At 37.5% G+C, this 21,438-nt stretch overlaps 1 protein-coding gene and 1 non-coding gene across 2 annotated transcripts in view; both read left to right on the top strand.

The window, feature by feature from the left end:
• The first annotated feature begins 9,616 nt into the window (after window positions 1-9,616).
• Trnas-gga (transfer RNA serine (anticodon GGA)) lies at window positions 9,617-9,690 on the top strand. Its single transcript has one exon. It is a non-coding gene; the product is annotated as a tRNA-Ser (tRNA).
• Window positions 9,691-13,799: 4,109 nt separating this feature from the next.
• LOC139717786 (uncharacterized) overlaps window positions 13,800-21,438 on the top strand; it is a 29,807-nt gene continuing 22,168 nt past the window's right edge. Inside the window, exons 1-3 of the mRNA XM_071629285.1 lie at window positions 13,800-13,891; window positions 15,527-15,556; window positions 16,302-16,325. The gene's annotated coding sequence lies outside the window, so the exon portion shown is untranslated. The remainder of the gene's footprint in view (window positions 13,892-15,526; window positions 15,557-16,301; window positions 16,326-21,438) is intronic.

Genomic DNA, 21,438 nt, shown 5'->3' with positions numbered 1-21,438 from the left:
CTCATTATCTAACCCAAAATGTAAGAAATCTAAAATTAGTTACAACCAAAACTACTTTAACGTTACACTCGATTAATAGGTTCAACTTTGTACCTTTACAGGTGCTATATTGCACCTTTCAGATCAGAGAGTTGCAATGTTGAACCTATTTTTCTCAGTCTACAGGACAAAGAGTACATTCAAGACAAAAAAATACAATACAAAAAACGCTCTCAGTTTATTCTACAAGTACTAAACTATAAATGAAAATGATATGATTAATATCATGAATTCTTTTTCGTTTCCAAACTTTCATCGTTAATTATCATGTTTTGTAGTATCTTTTTTCTTATAAATTTCATGGTTACGTACGTTCCAAACTTTCATCGTTAATTATTATGTTTTGCAGTATCTTTTTTCTTCTAAATTTCATGGTAACGTGCGTCATCACGTTTCACAAATCTCGTTTTCTGCTACACGAACCGTATATATTACGGTAATGGGTATGATATGGCTTATGATCGTGAGGAAAAGCATACTTAAATGCACAAAATATGTTTATATATAGATACATTGTATACACACTACATGTCTGTTCTGTCAGAACAAAAAGGCATCCAGAGTGAATTACATCAGTAAAGTGGTTGATAAAAACCATATTGTATAGCTGCGCCGCAGTCATTGAAATCTCTGGGAATTTACTGAGACGTCTTTTTTAAATGAAATTCTGCTTTACAGAACTTTTAGTTTCACACAGCACATTCAAATAAAGGCAGGATAGTTTGGCACTCTCATTACGCGCAGTCGATCTCGTTCTTTTTATTCCTAAAACAAAGATTTACCAGCAACAATGAATCGTTATTTTTTTCCTCCGTGTGATTTAAAGGAGCTCACTTTACAGATTGTACCAAATATGCGATTCAAGGGGGTGGCTATTACAATGATAATGATGATAATGATAATAATAATAATAATAATAGCAACAACAACAATAGTAATAAAAAATATTTGCTTTCAGCAAAATTGCCCTGAAGGCACGACGCTGTTAGTCGATGTTATCTGCGATGTGCGTCCATATTCTTTTCTCCTTCTCTATTGTTTAACCTAAAACTCCATATTAGCATCAATTCCATTCTTGACTTGTCCTCTCACTGACGTGACTCGAATATTGATACGAAAATCAACGGCGACATACAAAACATCGACCAGCCCTTCCACTTATTTGACTCGAAATATGTACGTACACATTGCGCATGTTTATGCATCATGCGTTATTGTGTATTTGATTATACAGAACCACATGACCTTGAAAGTTGTTAAAGTTGCAGAATGCTTACTGCATTATTGGCGAAAATAATGTGGTGAGATACTCCCCCATCTGTCAAGTGTATTATAGGAAAGGCCTATTCCCTAAAACATTCAATAACCATCATAATCACGGAAATTGAAATAAAGCCGAAAAGATATCGAAATACGAGTGATATTTTGAAGTAATATTGAAGACTTTTTGTTTTATTGCTTTCTTGAAACCACTGGCAATTAGCGAGATAATTACTTTAACGAAGCACGGTCAGTTTCACTCAAATCCGTGCAGGGAGTGGCCATTACGTAGTTGCGCAGTTTGACTGCGCACGAAGGCTCTATTTTTCGCGCAGAGTTGTTACAGGCATAGAACACTAGAAAGTGCTTGATTGGGTGTAGTTCTGTTAACATGTTTAAAACTCAGTATTGCAGACTTCCATCCCCTCGGAATTAAATTACCGTCAGACCTTGACCAGTAGTAATCTGCATCTCAGTTTTTCTACTGATGCGCGATTGATATTGGATTTACAGGATGGAGAGAAAAATATATTTTTTTTTTTGGTCTGGTTTTCCGGTGTCATCAATTACAATCTGTTCATCGCTTTTTCTTCTGTAGAAGCCCACGAGACTTGTACGTATACTCTCTTCTTTCTATCTTAAACAATCACATGTAGCATTTCGTTACACAAACGAGAAATGCTTAGCAGATAATATTCTCATTTCAATTGCAAAATCCATAAGAGGACGTTCACACAAAAAAGAAATGCCCAAATCAGGTACGATAATCATTAAAATTTTGATGTTCAAAGCCCATTGATTATTTATACTAGTATAATATGAAAACAAAACACAACTGTAATCCGTTTCTTAGAAATGTACGTCCTGAGAAATTGAAGTTATGAGTCTTAACAAGTACAGCCGATTTCTGACACAAATGGGTATTTCAAGCATTACTGCAGCCACTGTGATAGGATAAGGTGCTACCATTGTAACCCCAAACTAGATAGGGCTACGAGAGTTCCTGTTACAAATGCATTAATTTTAATGCCCAATATCAAAGGTAGCACCACTGACTCACCGTCTATTTTTTGAAGGCTCCGTGGGGTTTCATTTACACTATCAATTTACTACATGAACTGAAATATAACAAAACCTTCAAAATTCAAACTCCTCTTCAGATTTTCGCATAGACTTTTGGATTAAGGGAAATGTTTCAACTCTGTTTGATTGAAATAGCTTAAACATTGCAGTCTTTGGTAAGGTACAATAATTATATAGAGGATTGTGAAACAAAATTACTATGCGTTTGAAGAAGAAAATAGGGAGAATATATCGAAAATAAAAAGAGAACTAATTTATTTTTTGCTGTAATAGAAAGGTTTGTTGTTGTTGCGCAGCCAGCAAGATTTTCTCGCATCGACTGTATCTGCCATTTACTTTTTACTCTTATCAAGGCATACACCGGTTGACTTGCATTTTTTTCTCTTCTCAAATCTCACCCAGACTTTGCTGTAAACTGTTCGGGAAAGCCACTACAGCAGGAGATATTGTGTAATGAAACCTGTCTTGCCAACGGCGATAGTTGGGTTTTCCTAGCACCTCATGGACATCGACTTCTCTCTGAAATTCAGTCTGCTAATCACTCAGTGATTTGGATTCAATTTCTGGATGAACTCTCCGATAGATCGTATGTGACTCCGATCACGGAGCACACACAAACATCCCCCTTTTTATCACTGTCCCATCAGATAAAGCTACAGATAAAGCATACGTTCATTAACAACCCAGTAGCATTCAAAACAAACGTTACATGTTACAAGGGTAAGTATACAATTTCCTCTATAAGACTGTGGATAAAATTTTATTCATACAAAAAAAAAAACAGTCGAACAAATATATTTTTTTTTTTTACTCTAGGTAAGATTCAATTCTATGTCAAAGCTTGATATGCAAGTCCAGGGGCAAACACTTCATACTTCAAGGTGTGTGGATTCTGCTTTCGCTCTCTGTGTCACACATTTTCCCTCTGAAGAATTAGTTTGATTCTACATGTATTTGATTTGATTTAGTGATTTATACCCTGTATGCCTTTTTTTCAAATAGGCCTCCATCAATTTTGTCCAATTTCATTAACATGGTACAAAATATCATATATCATATACGATTCTTAAAGTCCGATGAGTATACAGTAAACAACTTGCAATATAGTCATGGTTTGAGTGTTTTAAACATAATGCACTTGTTCGGTTGTAACGACATTTCGATATAACGGAAGAAATTGTTCAAGAGACTTCGGTATAAAGGGAGTGCACTGTTCTCTAGTTTTTGCTGTTTTTTCTGTCTGTTATATTCTTGTGCAGAGGTTAACCAAACAAGTCTTACGACTGAAATCTTAAAGTTTTCGTAATTCTTCCTCTTTGCTTATCTATTTTCTTTGAAGGAGAGGAATCGGGAGATTATTATCTTTCAGGTGAGTAAAGCAGCTGAATGACTTTGAGCATGTCGAGTCCTATTTTTCTGTTTGACACCCTTTTCATTGTCCGTGCACAGCCGGTGCTTATGCCTAATTTTGCTTCTATGCTGCCATAAATTTGAAATGATTATTTCGGTCACATTCGTTACGAGTGAGGGGTCACGATTTCATTGTAAAATGAAAATGTCTTCGGAATAATTAAACTTTTTCAATTTTGGATTGGTGAAACTTTGAAATATCGAATCTTATTTTATTTTCGGATTAACGAAGCGTAGAAATGACGAATCTTGAGAATAGCTAACCTTCGGAATAACGAGCATTGGGAATAAGGAACCTTAGAAATAACGCATTTTTGTAAAAATGAACTGCGACAGATCTTAAACCTCACAATCGAAACATGTGTGTACAAACTAGGCATGAAAGCCCAGACACATTGAAGCTGTCTCTGAAATGTGATATAGAAATAAAGATCAATGAGTGTTTATCGCATTTGAGACTGCTTTGTAGAGTGTGATGAGTATTTAATAAACAACATGCAATACATGGATGGTTTGTGTGTTTTCAACATAATGCATTTGTTTGGTTGTAACAAAATTTAGATATAACAACAGACAATATTGTGGGTCCCAAGGACTTCGCTATAACGCGAGCGCACTGCCCTTTAGTTGTTTAAATCTTTCTCCTAAATTGTTGGGCAGAGCTTAACTCGACAAGTCTTTCGACTAAGATCTTCAACTTTCGTAATTCTTACTTTTTGTTTCTTAACAGAAATGACCGTTTCTCCTAGATCAGGTGAGTGAAGTAGATAAACGACTTTCAGCATGTTAATTCCTATTTTTTCTCTATCGCTGACTTCCTTTTCATTGTCTATACGCAGCTAGTGCTAAGACCTGGTTTGCTTCTACTGCCCTAAATGTGAAATCATTTATTAAGCAACATGCAGTATATTGATGGTTTGCGTGTTTTCAACATAATGCATTTGTTCGGTTGTAGCTTATAATTTCGTTATATCGAAAGAAAATTGTCTTTCCCAAGGGCTTCGGTATAGCAGGAGTGCACTGTTTTGTTGTTGGTTATTTCTTTCCCCTCCATTCTTGTGCTGAGATTAACTTAACACATCTTTCGACTAAAATACTTAAACTTTCATATTTCTTTCTGTTTAATTATTTTCTTTGTAGGAGATGAAAAGGGCGCTCCTTCAAGTAGGTGAAGCAGATAAATGACTTTCAACATATTAAGTCCAATTTTTCTCTCTGACATCCTTTTCATTGTCCATACACAGCCAGTGCTCATGCCTGGTTTGCGTCTACTGAGGTATCATAATATGAGGTGGGGAGGGTGGCCCGGTTCGAATATAACTGGACAATCTCCGTGACGAATCTCACTAAAGTAAGTATAGGCCTATGAATGTATGTAAGTAAACACACAGCCGAAGAATGTCGACTAGAGTCGCTTCGATGCGCAATATTCGCTGACCCGTATTATTTGTAGATTTCGAATGTACCGGGGGGGGGGGGGGGGGGGGGCAGCGAATTTTACGGCCCACTAATAAATGCTCACCGTCCCTGGTCTTAAAGTGGTGGCAAATGGTGCAAATTGATTTGTCTCGAATATTACAAGTAATATTGATAACATAATTATATACGTAGTTAATATACTTAAATGCGCATTACAAATATGAGTCATGATATGCACAATTCCCTCCTTTATATGTGAAGAGGGATATATCATACACTACAAAAAAGCAAAAAAAAAAAGTGAAGTTATGCTTGCTGCCGCAACATTTCCAAAGAAAAATAGTCTTCTTGAATTTCTGCTGTCTTAACTCAATTTCATTATAGATATTTTATCTTTCTTCGTCAAAAAGATCCCTTGATATACCTGAATGACGTAACAATGTGGATCGTAGTTGGTTTTGTCATCATACTCCCTGTCGTTCTGCTCATTGCCTGGAAAAGGTGAGCCTTTAAAGAAATACCATATTCCTCTTTTATCTGTTTTTTTATCATTATGTTTATATGTATTAGCAAGAAACAGTGCATCTTTATAAGGAGAATCTCTCTATAACATGCACTCTGTCTTAAACAGTGTTAAGTTCAGAAACATATACATCTCCTACGCAGCTGACAAATATACATGCACAAGATAATTAAAATTTAAAGTTTTTTTTTGTGGATATTTTTAACGGAATATACAAAGTTCTGGGTCAAATTTGACTTGCATTTTATCGACTGGTACACATAACCGAAGAATAACAACATGATGTTTATATATATATATATATATATATATATATATATGACGAGTTTATTTGCGAAAGGGGCTAGATCCACGTTTAGTACTTTAGAGAAAAACTGGTTTGTTTGTGAGAATTTGTACACAATGTATGGAAAATCAAAATCTAATTTTGCTATAATTTCTATTCAAATGTTTGTCCGGATTTGAAATTTTCACTGTAACTAGCTCAAATGGAATTCTGTGCAGTGATGCTAATAACTCAATTTTCATCAAAAATGGATCTAACCCCTTTTGCAAATGAGCTCTTCATATATACAGGGCTCGACACTAACGGTGGCCCGGTGGCCCGGGGCCACCAAATTTTAAAAAAGGGCAAATTTGGTGGCCCGCCTCTAGCCACCACCTTTTTTTTGTGAAAAGTATATCAATAAATTCGAGACTTTTTGCGCTGGAAATGAGCAGTTAAATTTGTCAAAAGGATGGATGAAAAGGACTAAATGAGTGCCTGAGAGTAAGTGTCGCGAGTTTGTTGAGGTTTATTTATGAGTAGATATGTCCATCTTCCATTTCTTATGATACAACTTAAATATTTGACTCATTAAAAAAACAGAACTTTTAATTCTTTTTATTGTTTCTTTTGGGCCACCAAATTTTTCTCTCGGGCCACCACAAATTTGAAATTGAGGATTTTGGTGGCCCCATTGGGCCACCAAAAGAAAAAGTTAGTGTGGAGCCTTGATATTATTTTTATATTACCATTACGAGAAGAGGCATATACAAACATAAATCTGAGCGTAATATTCTGTGTCGCACTGTGAATTGGTGATTGAAAATGTGTTCACACTGTTCAAACGCTCGAATTGAACACTTTGAGGAGATTTCACACTGTGTTTCTCACACTATAATGGGACATTGTGTTCTTTCCAGCAGGACGTGCTTGGAAGAATTTGCTGATAGATTGAAGATCGAATGTTTCCAGAGGTACGAGCGTCACCTTTAGCAGCTCCTGTTGATAATTCTATGTTGGTTGGGTTATCCCAGAATGGACATCGTCGCAGTCAAAAGCTTTCATAGTAGCTCGACTTGTTTGAGGATGGCATCGAGTATCTTCGGGCAGATTGACATCGGGTAGCATGTAGCCATGTTTATCCGTGCCTTCTTCATCTGTACTGGTATCCCTGAATTGAACAAATGTAACGCTCATCCGCTTTTTCACAGCACCTGACATGTCCATGTAAGGTTCTTTCTTGTTAGCTGCTTTCTCAGAAACGCCTTTATCATCTTGGTGTATGACAATGGACGTATGACATCATAGACGGATCGTGACCTGGTGTCCGCTGAACTTGTAGCATCTCTCTCGCTGCTCGCCTCCGTTTCATAACCATGGCTCTTTAAAGATAAAATGAAGAATTAAAGAAAGACTTGTAAAGTCCAGAGTTGATAACCTCCATAATGGCACGAGTATCTCTGGGGAACTACAGTGACAAAGAGTGAGGAATAACTATCTAAATACTGTTTGCTGATTTTTTTATTATTTTTTTTTACCTGGTACTGCATAGTGTGTCTTGATCAAATAGCCATGTTACATCGTGTATTGTGCATTATTCTCGTAACAGTGCAATGAAACAAAAGTGCTATTAAAATGATATGAGTTTTGTTCTTTTAATTTGGATTATATTCTTTATGTTCAAATGCATTGGAGCAATATATGTATGTATATATATATATATACATATATACATATATATATATATATATATATATATATATATATATATTGATGATGAATAAGTTGTTGATGAATAGGGATATCCGCATCACGATACCGGTGTCTGAATTGTATATAGCACTGCCATGCTTGATATAACTCAGTTCGGAAAAAATAACTGTCATAAGCCTTTATGAATATAAGTACTTTTGTAGTGTGGAGTGTGTGTGTGGGGGGGGGGGGGGGGGGGGGGAGGTGTCCGGGGGAGGATACTATTAGTTTACTTTGAATACTTTAAAACTCTGCTACACTCGAACCCTCGTCGATTAGAAATCCTTTCTCAGTTTAAAACTTACTATAATTATAAACTCTATTCAAAGTAACAAAAAAGTCCAGCAATTAACAGCTTTCATACTTTCTTGATGATGTGATACTTGGAATCTTCCTTTATAATTGTATCAGGTCCTTTCTCTCTTTACATTTTAGGATTCCATGCGCAATTAACAGCTTGTAGAGGGAACCAACTCAACTTTATCTGAATTATGTGAAAAGCAATAGCGAAATATTGGCGTTATTTATACATTTACGAAACTTGAAGAGAAGGGTTGAGTTGTATGTTTTAAACTTCAATTCACTTCAATTCAATTCAATTCAATAATGGTTTTATTTCAATCGCATTGCAGTCAGAGACTCAATTGCACGATGTTACAATACAATATATCACATACACAATACGGAAAAGGAGTTATACAATTACAAAAAGCATTTCCATCATGAATACACAATATTTTGGAAACTCTAGAATCTCAAAGGCATTTCACCACTACCTGTGATGTGTTCTGGAAGATGTGAAGCGCGTAGTCTGGTGAGGTCGTAACGTCGCCGAATTCGTTGCCCGGAACATGAGGCAAAGAGCGACCCACTGCATTGGGATCAATACTGGTGTCGGATGACGTAACAGGATCTCTTATGTGAGGTACGAAGCTGGTTGAAGTGTCTACAGGATACATTTGCAAGCGCCCTCTATCGGAGTGAACAACCCACTGATTTGAAGATTCCGCACACCAAAATCTATTATTCAAAATATTGATAACAATGATAAGATTGGCCTTTCGGTCTTAGACCTGAATGACCCCTTTTATTCTCACTCTATCTATGTAAGCAGATCAAGACAAGAATGTGAGGTGGATGAAACTGGCTATCTCGTTCTTGATGTTGAAACAAAATGTGACGTAGATGAAACTGGATCTCTCGCTCTTGATGATGAAATAAAATGTGAGGTGGATGAAACTGGCTATCTTGTTTTTGATGATGAAACAAAATGTGACGTGGATGAAACTGGGTATCTCGTTCTTGATGTTGAAACAAATACTGGTGAAAACATCGATGATTAAGGACCCAGTATGAGAGGGTAAAAAGGTTGACTCGATTGAATGGATCTCATATTGATGCCCACCTTGGTTTATTCCAAACCACGACAAGCGTTAGCCCGCTGGAATAGAATTGCAAAGTAGCAAAATAACATATGTTCTCCAAAGCGTACGCTCATCGATAACATTCAAGTACACGTCAACGAATGAACATCGACATAAATAAGCACTAAATTTATCACTGTTTTAGTTGAAGCCATGATAAAAAATCATGGGCGTACATACCCGAGCAAGATTCGAACCTACGACCTCCTGATCTCCGGAGAGGCGTCATCTCCACTTGACAACCGAGCTTCCACCCGACATGGCTATAATACTACTTAAACACTGATCAATTCAGTGCTTATCTACGTCGATGTATATAGGGCAATTTGTCAGTCAGTTGCATCGAAAACATCTCGACGGAAGAATTTCATGAATTTGAATAATTACGCAGTGCCCTCTGCATGCTATAAGGATAAGAGCCACCACTTGCTGTCGGGCGGAAACTCGATGGTCTAGTGGAGAATGACGCCTGTCCGGAGATCAGGAGGTCGTAGGTTCGAATCCTGCTCGAGTATGAACGCCCATGATTTTTTTTTTTTTATCATGGCCATTACTAAAACACCGATCAATTCAGTGCTTATTTACATCGATGTAGGGCACTTTGTCAATCAGTTCCAATGAAAACATCTCGACGGAAGAATTTCATGAATTTGAAGATGTTAATTGTTGACATTAGCATATTTTAGTTCTAATTCGGCAGGTTATGCACATTTGGACCAGAAATTTACAATATTCTTGACAAAGGCAGTTTCTTTTTTTTTGTATAATTTCTTCCTTCTGAAGTCGTATTCATTATAAATGTTTAACTATTGTATTGTCTTCTGGAAGGCTCCCTTAAAGGCATAATTTATCATTTGCAGGTGAAACAAAAACCCAGCATTAGTGCTTTAAGATAGTTCTATTATGTGTGTTAGGGATAGAAACAATCACTGTAAAAATTTGAATTAGTAAAATCAATGGTAAGTATTGCTAAATATACAAAATGTGAACAATAGTTATAATAAAAATGTTTCCAGACTAAACCGTCTACAGTTACTGTTTGTTAAGAAAAATACTTATATCTCCTTGTATTTTAGGCTTTATTGTGAAAATTTTATGTGGTAGGATGTTTTGTGGTACAACAGACCTACTCATATGCGTCAAATATGATATCTTGAATATTCTAAAATCACTGCTCCCGAAGGTAAACTGGACCTTAAATAGCAACAGCTCTACTCTCCCCTGAAAGTACTGAAAATTATTCTCATCTTTGAATAGATTTAAGCCAAGTTTCACAACAATGAACACATTAAAGCATCTTATTTTTAGCAGTGTCGTAAGGAAGTGGTTCGTAGCATGTTTGAGACATGTGCCAACCCCATTCTGAAAATTGTTCGTGTGCACAGTCTTACAGTATCCGATGGTTGGCATGGTAACAGTTGAGGCAAAGTGGAGGAAAGATTGAAGAGCTTCCTTGAGCAAGCGTAAAAATTCCGTAAGCAATGCATGTTGTGCATACGTGTACATGTATATTACATTGTAAATACTCTTTAAAGGAATTACGCATCCACTTTTTTGGCTATTATTTCTATCCTCAAGTCTGTTTGTTACATCATCATCATAATGTCTGCATTCACTTTTCCATCCAACTTTGATGTCAGGCTAACAGCATTCCGACAGTTTCTCTCTTTTTTATGTTGAGGTCTTTTGTTTGGATACAGTGAAATATGTATTGTAAAATAAATACTACTTTGTGAATAATTCATCTTATCTGCCATGCCTTTGTCCATTCGCTTTCCTCTCTTTCTCTGTCGAGTTAAGGAAACACACAGGTCTGTGTGCATACATATACATTATGACAGTATGAATATTAAATATGCTTTTAAATTTGTATATTGATTTGATACACCTTGTATTGCATTACGTGTCTAAACTGGAAACGTTTATTTTATGCTGATTCATGAAACATTTGCATACAATCTTCTTTAAGAAATACAGTTCCTTGTCTTCAATTACTTCATCATAACCACAGCTAAAAGCGTCACTCACAGAAATCTCCACGTCTCTACTCCCTGGACAGTGCTGATGGTCAGGATGTCCACTCACATTGTAGCAAGCCCGGTGTGGTTCATGGATGGAATTTTAACTGGCATTATGAACATTTACAGTATACTTGTAAGATAAATCGGGGAGTACTCATTCTGCAATACATGTATTTTGTCTCTTTATACAATTTTATGTGAATATAATTCATTTATTATAAGCAACGGGCAAGAGATAAGCTTTCATGGAGTTAACGTTACACTCGATTAATAGGTTCAACTTGTACCTTTAAAGGTGCAATTTTGCACCTTTCAGATCAGAAAGTTGCAAAGTTGAACCTATTTTTCTCAGAGTCTAGAGTACAAAGAGTACATACAAGACAAAAAACAATACAATACAAAAACCCTCTCAGTTCATTCTACAAGTACTACACTAAAATGAAAATGATATGATTAATATCATGTATTCTTTTTTCGTTTCCAAACTTTCATCGTTAATTATCATGTTTTGAAGTGATTTTTATTTTTATTTTCAGTGTTATGTGCGTCTCCACGTTTCACGAATTCGTCCATTGCTGTGAACCGTATATATTACGGTAATGGGTATGATAGAGGTTATGATCTTGATGAAATGCATACATAATAATGCACGCAATAATGTTTATACTTAGATACATTATATACACAGTCAAAACAAAAAAAGCATCCAGAGTGAATTATATATCTTAAAGTGGTTGATAAGAGCCCGAGTGTATCGCTGCGCGGCAGTCATGCAAATCTCTGATTGATCAAAATTCTCCTTTGAAGAACTTTTAGTTTCACACAACACATTCAATAAAGGTGGGGTATAGTTTCGCAATCTTATTACGCGCAATCGAACTTCTTCTTTTTCTTCCCAAGACAAATGTTTACCACTCCTACTCCTCAAAACATGCAATAACCATTACCTTCACGAAAATGAAAGTATAGCCGAAAAACATAACGAAATATGCATGGTATTCACAATTTCTATTGAAGACCTTTTATTCTATTGCTTCTTGAAACCAGGAGCGATGTAACAACATATTTACTTTAACGAAGCACGATCAGTTTCAGTCAAATCCGTGCAGGGAGTGGCCAATACGTAGTTGCGCAGTTTGACTGGGCGCATGAAGGCTCTATTTTCGCGCAGAGTCGTCACAGGGATAGATAGTGCTTCGGTTTGGTATAGTTCTCTTAACCATATTTAAAACTCAGTATTGCAGAATTCTATCTCCTTGGAGTGAAATTACTCTCAGACCTTGGCCAGTAGTAATCTGCATCTCACTTACTCTACTGATGCGAGATTGATATTGGATTTACAAGATGGAGAGAAAAGTAACTTGTTTAGTCTGGTTGTTTGTTGGTGTCATCAATCACAATCTGTTCATCGTTTGTTCTTCTGTAGAAGCCCACGAGACTAGTATGTATACTCTCTTCTTTCTGTCTTAAAGGATCACATGTAGCATTTCATTACACAAACGAGAAAGGATTAGCAGATAATATCTGTATTTCAATTGCAAAATCCAGAAGAGGAAATTCACAGAAAAAAAGAAGAAATGCACAAATCATGTATAATCCTTAAAATTTGGATGTTCCAAGCCTATTGTTTTTTATTCTAGGTAACATGAAAAAATAATCCGTCGCTAAGAAAAGTACGTTCTGAAAAATTGAAGTTATGAGTCTTAACAAGTACAGCTGAGTCGCTTGTGTGTGACACAAATCTGGTATTTCAAGAATTACTGCATCCACTATGATGGGATTAGGTGCTATCATTAAAACCCCAAACTAGGTAGGCCTACAGGGCCATATATTCTTGATAATGCCAAATATAAAAGGTAACAGCACTGATTCACCGTCATTTTTTTGAAGGCTTCGTACAGGGTTTCATTTACACTATCAGTGCATTACATGGACTGAAAATGAAGGAAAACAACTGGAGGAAAATGAAATAAGTCTCCTTGTAGGCATTATCCTTGCTACCAAATATTGAAAATTAAAACTCCTTTACTGATTTCATACAATAAAGACTTTTGGATTAAGGGAAACGTTATTACTCTGTTTGATTGAAATATAAATAGCTTCAACATTGCAGTCCTTAACGTACAAGAAAGATAGAGTCCAAATTCCATTTTGGCTAGCGGATTGTAAACAAGATTATTTAGAAGAGGAAAAATAGGGAAAAATATCGAAAATAGAAATAAAAATACTTTTTCTTGTAATAGAAAGGTTTGTTTTTCTTGAGCAGCCTGCAAGATTTCCACGCATCGACTGTATCTGCCATTTACTTTATACTCTTCTCTCTTATTGAAACATTGACCAGTTGACTTCTATTTTTCACTCCTCAAATCTCGTGCAGACTTCACTGTAAATTGTTCGGGGATGCCACTGCTACAGGAGATATTGTACGATGAAACTTGTCTTGCCAACGGCGATAGTTGGGTTTTCCAGGCACCTCGTGGACGTCGGATTATCTCCGAAATTAAGTCTGCAAGTAACTCAGTGATTGGAGTTCAATTTCTGGATGAACTGTCAGATAAATCGTATCTGATTGCGATCACCGAGCACGCCAAATCACCCCCCTTTTTATCACTAACCCATCAGATAAAGGTACAGATAAAGTATACGTTCTATAACAACCCAGTGAAGTTCATAGTAAACGTGAAGTGTTACAAGGGTAAGTGCAATGCCGTCTATACGACTGTGGATGAAATTGTATTCATGCAAAAAAAAAAAAAAAGTCAAAACAAGATTTTCACTCTATGCAAGATTCAGATTCAACGTCAAAACCTGATATGTAAGTCAAGGTGCTTAAATATGACTTGTTCTACTTCCATTCACTGTGTCGCACACCTTTTCCCTGGAGAATTACTTTTGCTATAACATATTTATCAGAGATGAAATGTAGTTCGTTATTCCGAATATTCGATATTCCAAGATACACAAAATTGATAATTGTTCGTTAATCTGTAGATTAAATTATGTTCGTTATTACCTCATTTCTGCCATTATTCCGGCGAATTCGTTAGTCGTTACGCTCGACAATCCGAAAAGGGTCCATGACATTTGCTCCTACGGCAATTGTTCCCATCAAATATCTGCATGCTCAAGCAACCATAAGTTCATCTTAAAAAACAACCCTAACCCTAATCATAATCCTCATTTCAAACTTTATACCATAAGCCTATAACAACCCTAACCCTAATTCCATGGAAAAAATAAGACCGGAGCATTTTTTCAGAAGTAAATATCGTGTCACCCGGAAAGGTTCGTTATAATTATGAAGAAAGGTAGTTTGTTTGAAAATGAGATAAATAACCGCTATTTAGGAGGTTGGTTTAATCGGAAATTGAATATGTTTCATAATTAAATCCGAAAGTGAAATGGTTACAGCTCGTTATTCCGAAGGCTCTTCAGTCCGAAGATTCTTTATTCCGAAGGTTCGTTTTTCCGAATTTCATTTTCGGATGAACAAATCTTCGGAATAACGAAACTTCGGAATAACGCCACAAATGCTCGGATTAACGAACCCTTTTTCATTTTCGGATTAACGAACCTCTAGGTATAGGGAATTTGCGTGCTTCGGATTAACGAACCTTCGGAATAACGAAGCTTCGCAATATCGAATCTTCGGAATAACGAACAGCACCCAGTGAAATAAACTAGGTATGCTAACAAACTTTCGTAATCACTAACCTGATATCAGTGTGAAATTAACGAGTCTTCTGAATAAGAACCTTTTTCTTTTCTTTTTTTTTGATTTAGGAAACTTCCGGAATTATGAATCTTATATCATTTTCGGATTAACTAATCTTCGGAATAATGAATCTTGAGAATACAGTACCTTCGGAATGATGAGCATCCGAAATGAGGAATCTTTGGAATAACGCATTTTTGAAAAAATGAACTGCGACAGATCCTAAACCATCACATTTGAAAATGTGTGTTCAAACTAAGAATGAAAGCACAGACAACTTTATGCTCTCTCTGAAATGTAAAATAAAAAGAACATACATGCGAAATTATCGTATTCAATACTGCTTTTTAGAGTTTGATGAGTATTCAATAAACAGCACGCAATATAGGCATGGTTTGTGTGTTTTTAACATAATGCATTTGTCGATTGTAACGAAATTTCGATACAACGATAGATAACTGTCGGTCCCAAGGACTTCGGTATAACGGGAGTGCACTGTTCCGTTGTTGTTTATTTCTTTCCCCTCTATTCTTTTGCAGAAGTTAATTCAACGAATCCTTCGACTGAAATCTTCAAACTATCTTAATTCTTTCTGTTTTTGTTTTTTCTTTGAAGGAGATGAATCGGTCCATGATTATCTGTCAGGTGAGTTAAGAGGGTGAATGACTTTCAACATGTTAAGTCCCATTTTTCACTCTGACATCCTTTTCATTGTCCATGCACAGCCGGTGCTTAATATGCCTGGTTTGCCTCTACTGCCCTAATTTTGAAATAATTATCACGGTCACTTTATTACGAGTAAAAAGTGTTCACACTATCATTTTAAAATTAAGGAGTCTTCGGACTAACTAAACTTTTTTTTTTCAATTTTGGACTGACGAAACTTCGCAATAAGAATTGTATTTCATTTTCGGATTAACAAAAGCTTAGAAATGACAAATCTTGGGAATAGCGTACCTCCAGAATGAAAACCTTGGGAATAAGGCATTTTTGAAAAAATGAACTGCGACCGATCCTAAACCATCATATTCGAGACATGTGTTCAAACTAAGCATGAGAGCAGAGACATCTTTATGCTCTCTCTGAAACTTGAAATTGAAAAAAAAACTTAATGAGATAGTATCACATTTAATACTTCTTTTTAGAGTTTGATGAGTATTCAATAAACAACACGCAATATATGGATTGTTTGTGTATTTTAAACGTAATGCATTTGTGTGAAATTTATGCAAGATATAGAAAAGATATACAAAAGAAAACTGTCGGCCGCAAGGTCTTCATAATAACGGGAGTGCACTGTTCTTTAACCCTTTATTTTTTTCTCGTCAATTTTTGTACAGAGCTTAACCAAGCAAACATTTCTTAATTATTTCTTTTTAAACTTTAACAGAAAGAGACATTCATGATAATTCAGGTGAGTTAAACGACTTTCAGCATATTAATTCTTTTTTTTTCACTCTGGCATTGTTCATTGTCCAAGTATAGCCTGTGATTATGCCTGGTTTGCTTCTACTGCCCTACATTTGAAATGAATATTGCGATCACATTTATCACTTGTACAGAGGCCACCAAACTTCTGTGGTTTGTTTGTTTGTTTGTTTGTTTGTTTGTTTGTTTGAATGTTTGCTTTGTGAGTGTATAAGGTGTCACTGGTGCTATGTTTGTTTTGTGACTGTATAAGGTGGCACTGGTCATTCAGGTTTTAACCTTAGTAAACGCTGGCATTTTTTTTTTCATTTCTTTGCTGGCTGTGTAATGTTAATCTGTTGAACATCTCTGTGTAAGGGAGTGAAGAACACTCGCTGCTGCAAAAAAGGCTGGTTTGCTGTGGAAATGAAACAGACGAGGAAGGAAATGGAGAGAAAATCCGATGACAGAGAGAGACTTTCAACCGGGCACGGGATGCTCCCCGCTGAATTAGGAGTGAGAGCAGCAGTGGTTCTTCCCTCAACACAGCTGGTCAACCGACCATCAAGGCGAACAATGCTAGCAGCAAAGCCATTGAAACTGACAATGAGCATACAGCGGCCATCAGGGACCACATAAAAGAAATAATTTCCTCTGAGCCAATTCTCAACAAGCTCGTCACCCTCATAGCCGACGCCATCATGGAGCGAGTTTCGCAAAACATCAACCAGGCTCTCAACCATGATATCTCTGCGAAAGAGAACGAAGTATCTGCACTCAAAAAAAGGTGAAAGATCTGGAGAAATCCCTTGCTGATGTGCAAAACATACGGGAAGAGCAGGAACAGTACAGTAGGCGAGAGTCCCTCAGGTCACCTACGGAATAAAAGCAAAATTAGAAAACAGTTGAAATAGTTCGTGGTGTTGTGAAAGAGCACCTTGGCATGCTTGGCATCGAGCTTGGCCCGTCAGATATTGCACGGAGTCACAGGATCACAACGAAGTCGAGACTGGGAGCGAGATCTACTGAAGCGCCCAAACCACTCATTGTCGAGTTCAACACGTACAGCACCAAGCGAGCAGTGTTCGACGTCAAGGCCAGACTTCGTGGTACAAGAATCTTCATACAAGAAGACCTGACTAAACATTGACGGGAACTGATCAACGCTGCAAAGCAGATATCAACAGCAAAGCGAATTTAGACAAACAATGGGAAAATCACGGCGTTGCTGTCTCTCCCTGGATCACACGACAGAAAGATCCCCATCAGAAACTACAAAGATTTCGAGAGACTGGAATGATTCGAGGTGAGAATCAACATTACTCAAAGGAGCAAGGAAAAATAGATTGGATGGGACTTAGCTGTCCATGTATACTCTGTATTAGAGAAGGTCACAAATAATCAAAATGCACATTTTGTGTTAAATGTCGTGAATGGTGTCACTTAGACTGTTGTGGTGAAAGTGATTGTGTCTTTCTAGGTGATATTGATTGGATATGTACTCGATGCCACTTAACCAAATTACCAGGATATGATGATATGAAATCAAACGAACCTAAAATACAAAGTGATAATAACATCTCAAAACCAAAAGGGAGATCGTTGACTGTCGAATCACAACGTTGACTGTGGTTAATAACCTGGATAAAGTCGGAAAAGTAGATGTTATTTCGGTCTCAATAAGTGACCATTATATGGTTTCCTGTACATGGGGTAAACAAAAAATGCGCAAAGAATACTCACATAGATATAATGTTAGCAGAAACATTTAAAAAGTAGAGATTGTTAAATATGCAGAAGATATAAGTAAATTGCGCTGGGATTGTGTTTATGATGCTACCGATGTTAGTACTGCGTTCTCTGCTTTTAAAGAGAACTTTTGAAAGTAATAGACGGTAATGCTCCCCTGAAACGTTGACGTATTCAAAGAAAAAAGAATCTCCATGGATTAATGATCATGTGCTACAGCTCATCAGAGGTCGTAACAAGTTGAAACGCAAAGCTGTCACAAAACTGGGCCCGATATAAAAAGGCAAAAAAAATGTGTAACAGCAGGTATACGGAAACAAACCAATTGCTCATTTAATCGTCAAACCTCTCACATATTATATGGAATATGTCAATGAGCAAGCCTCTGTTCGAGATGTACTGAAAGTTGCTAAAATTACACCTGTCTTTATAGGTGGGAATAAAATGGTAATTGGAAGTTTTAACCAATCAGTACTTTACCTGTTTTGCTAAGATTTTTGAAAAGATAATATTTACCCAACTATATGATTATTTGACCAGTCATCATCTTCTCTGCGATCAACAGTCTGGTTTTTGCCCTAACAACTCGACTACCACTGCCTTGTTAAAAGTAACAGAGGAATGGCTAGACAAGCTTGATCGAGGTAATCTAGTTAGGGTAGTAACATTGGACCTGAAAAAGGCTTTCGACACTGTTGACCACGTGGTATTGTTATCCAAACTGAAAAGACTGGATGTCACCTGTCGGTAATGCATTGAAATGGGTAGAGCACAATTTGTCCAATTGCGTTCAGTATACTGTTGTGAATGGTGTAAAATCCCCAAAGAGAGAGAGAGAGAGAGAGAGAGAGAGAGAGAGAGTTATTGAGTGTGGCGTTCCACAAGGGAGCACCTTGTTACGGCACATTTTGGTAAATTACCAAAATGTGCAAGTTACCAAAATGTGCCGTCAGTATGTGACGGCACATTTTGGTAACTGCACATTTTGGTAGTTTGCCAAAATGTGCCGATAGTGCACCTATAACTGACGAGATCAACTGTTACCAAAATGTGCAGTTTAAAGGGATAGTACAGTATTGGTGGAGATGAGAATTGGGCTTTAAATTTTTTGCGAGATACCAAGAAAGCACTTATGATATAGTACAGAGCATACTATTTTAAGAGGAATTCAAAATTTATTTGATGAGAATCGGGTTTGGAATGACTGAAACATCCAAAAACAAAGTAAAACAAAGCGATCGTAATAAAGTGTGGGTCCAACACTTTATTAGAATCGCTCTTCTTTGGATATCTCAGCCATTTCAAAACCAATTTTCATCAAATAAACGTTGAATTCGTCATGGAATTACATGCTCTTTCATATTTCTTAAGAGGTTTGTCATTATCTCAAAAAAAATGTTAGAAACCTGAAATTAGGTCTCAACCAAAACTGTACGATCCCTTTAAAGTGGATTTGCCTGCACATTTTGGACAATCTGCACATTTTGGTAACTGAACTAAAAACCCATGGATGGGCTTGAGATTTATAATACGGTCAAGGAGTTAAGGTGATATGGTCCTGCTGCAGCAGTAAAGACAGGCAAGACACTTATTTAGCTCACCCGAGATGAAGGCTCGAGTAAGCTATTCCGATTGCTTTTCGTGCGGATATGCTGTGTGACCTGCGTGCCAGGTGCGTGGGACTGACAACTCGGTGAAGAAATTCCTCTGAAGGAATGGAAGAAGTACCACAGAATGTCATTAATTTGGCCGCATACGGGGACTGCGAAATACATGCATGGGAGTTGCCTGCGAGGTGCTGCCGCTAAGGGCCTCCTACTGACGTTCTGCGTGTACCTCTGCGGGCAATTCCCACGACTCACCCGGAAAAAGTTTTGGTCACGCTGTAAACTTAGTTGCGGGTAAATCGGACTTGCGTGCTCACATCCGGGCAAATACAGGCGAGATACGTGGTACTTGGTACTGTCAGGTGCGGACAAACTGCGGAGAGCTCCGGGTAGCAAATTTGCTTCCCCGCAAGTCAAACTTCCCCAGATACAGTATGACAAAGTCTTGAGCATGTTCAAAATATGTTCCGAGTGAGTTGCGGGGGTACACACAGAACACCGGTTGGAGACCCTTACCGGCAGCACCTTGCAGACAACTCCAACGCAGGTACTTCTCAGTACCCGTAAGTCGCTCGTAACAGAAAACGGATCGGTTTCAAAGTTCTCACGCAGGTCAAACGGAATACACGCAAGTAGAAGGTAAGTAGCACGCGTCTAGCAAATAAGACACAAGTACGAAACTCGTAAACATTCTTGTCCGCCCGCAGAAAATTTTAATTTTCCTGCGTGCTGAAAAAAAATCCCTACTCGCAAGCCTTGCATGCGACTTGCGAAGAACAATTTTTACTGCCCAGCGGTCCCCGCAGATGACCTGCACGTAACAGTATCTAGCACCTACGTATCTCACCCGTAGTCGCCCGGAGGTGCGCATGCAAATCCTTTTTACCCGTAACCATGTTAAGGCCTTGTCACACCTTTCCGTGCAAGCTACGCGGGTTGTTGCGTGTGAGGATTTTCCAGCATACTGGACAATTTCTGAGGGCGGACAAGGATTTGCGCAAGTTGTGCCTATGTGTCTTACTTGCTGGTTGCGTGCTACTTATGATCTTCTTGCGGGTATTTTGTGTGACCTGCGTGTCAGGCGCGTGGGGACTGACAACTCAGAAATTCATCTGAAGGAATGGCAGAATTCCAACCAACAGAAATGACAGAATGTCATTATCTTGGCCGCGCTGACCGCATACGGGGACTGCGAAGTACCTGCGTGGGAGTTGCCTGCGAGGTGCTGCTCAAAATTTGGCTGCGGATAAATCGGACTCAGATGGAAATGAACAAACAAACAAACAAAGAAACAAACAAGCAAACACGGCCTTTAGGCTGCCGAACTCATTCGGTGGCGACAAAAACCAACTGCACTTATAATTTGTGTTTGTGATGATTGTGGAGGAGCAGAAAGTTACCAAAATGTGCCGTCAATGCCCTGCACATTTTGGTAAATTTACCAAAATGTGCAGTTACCAAATGTGCCGCAACATAGTTACGGCTCATTTTGGCAATTTACCAAAATGTGCCGTAACACACCTTCGGTCCTCTGTTATTTGTTATATGCGCCAACGACCTAGCTGTATGCATTAATGAATGTATCGTGTCTCTGAATGCTGACGGCACTTGTATATATTCACTACACATAAAGATGCTGAATCTGTGGTCGATAATTTCAACAAGGATTTGGAAGCAGTAAATCACTGGCTTAAAGAGAATAAACTCGTACTTAATGTAAATAAATGTGAATGTTTATATCTTGGTACCAAAAACGGCTAAAAT

Source organism: Diadema antillarum, unplaced genomic scaffold (genome assembly GCF_040938485.1).
Source record: "Diadema antillarum isolate AM-2024a unplaced genomic scaffold, OU_Dant_1.0 scf00000082, whole genome shotgun sequence".
Lineage (NCBI taxonomy): Eukaryota > Metazoa > Echinodermata > Echinoidea > Diadematoida > Diadematidae > Diadema > Diadema antillarum.
This window is presented reverse-complemented; position numbering and strand designations above follow the sequence as displayed.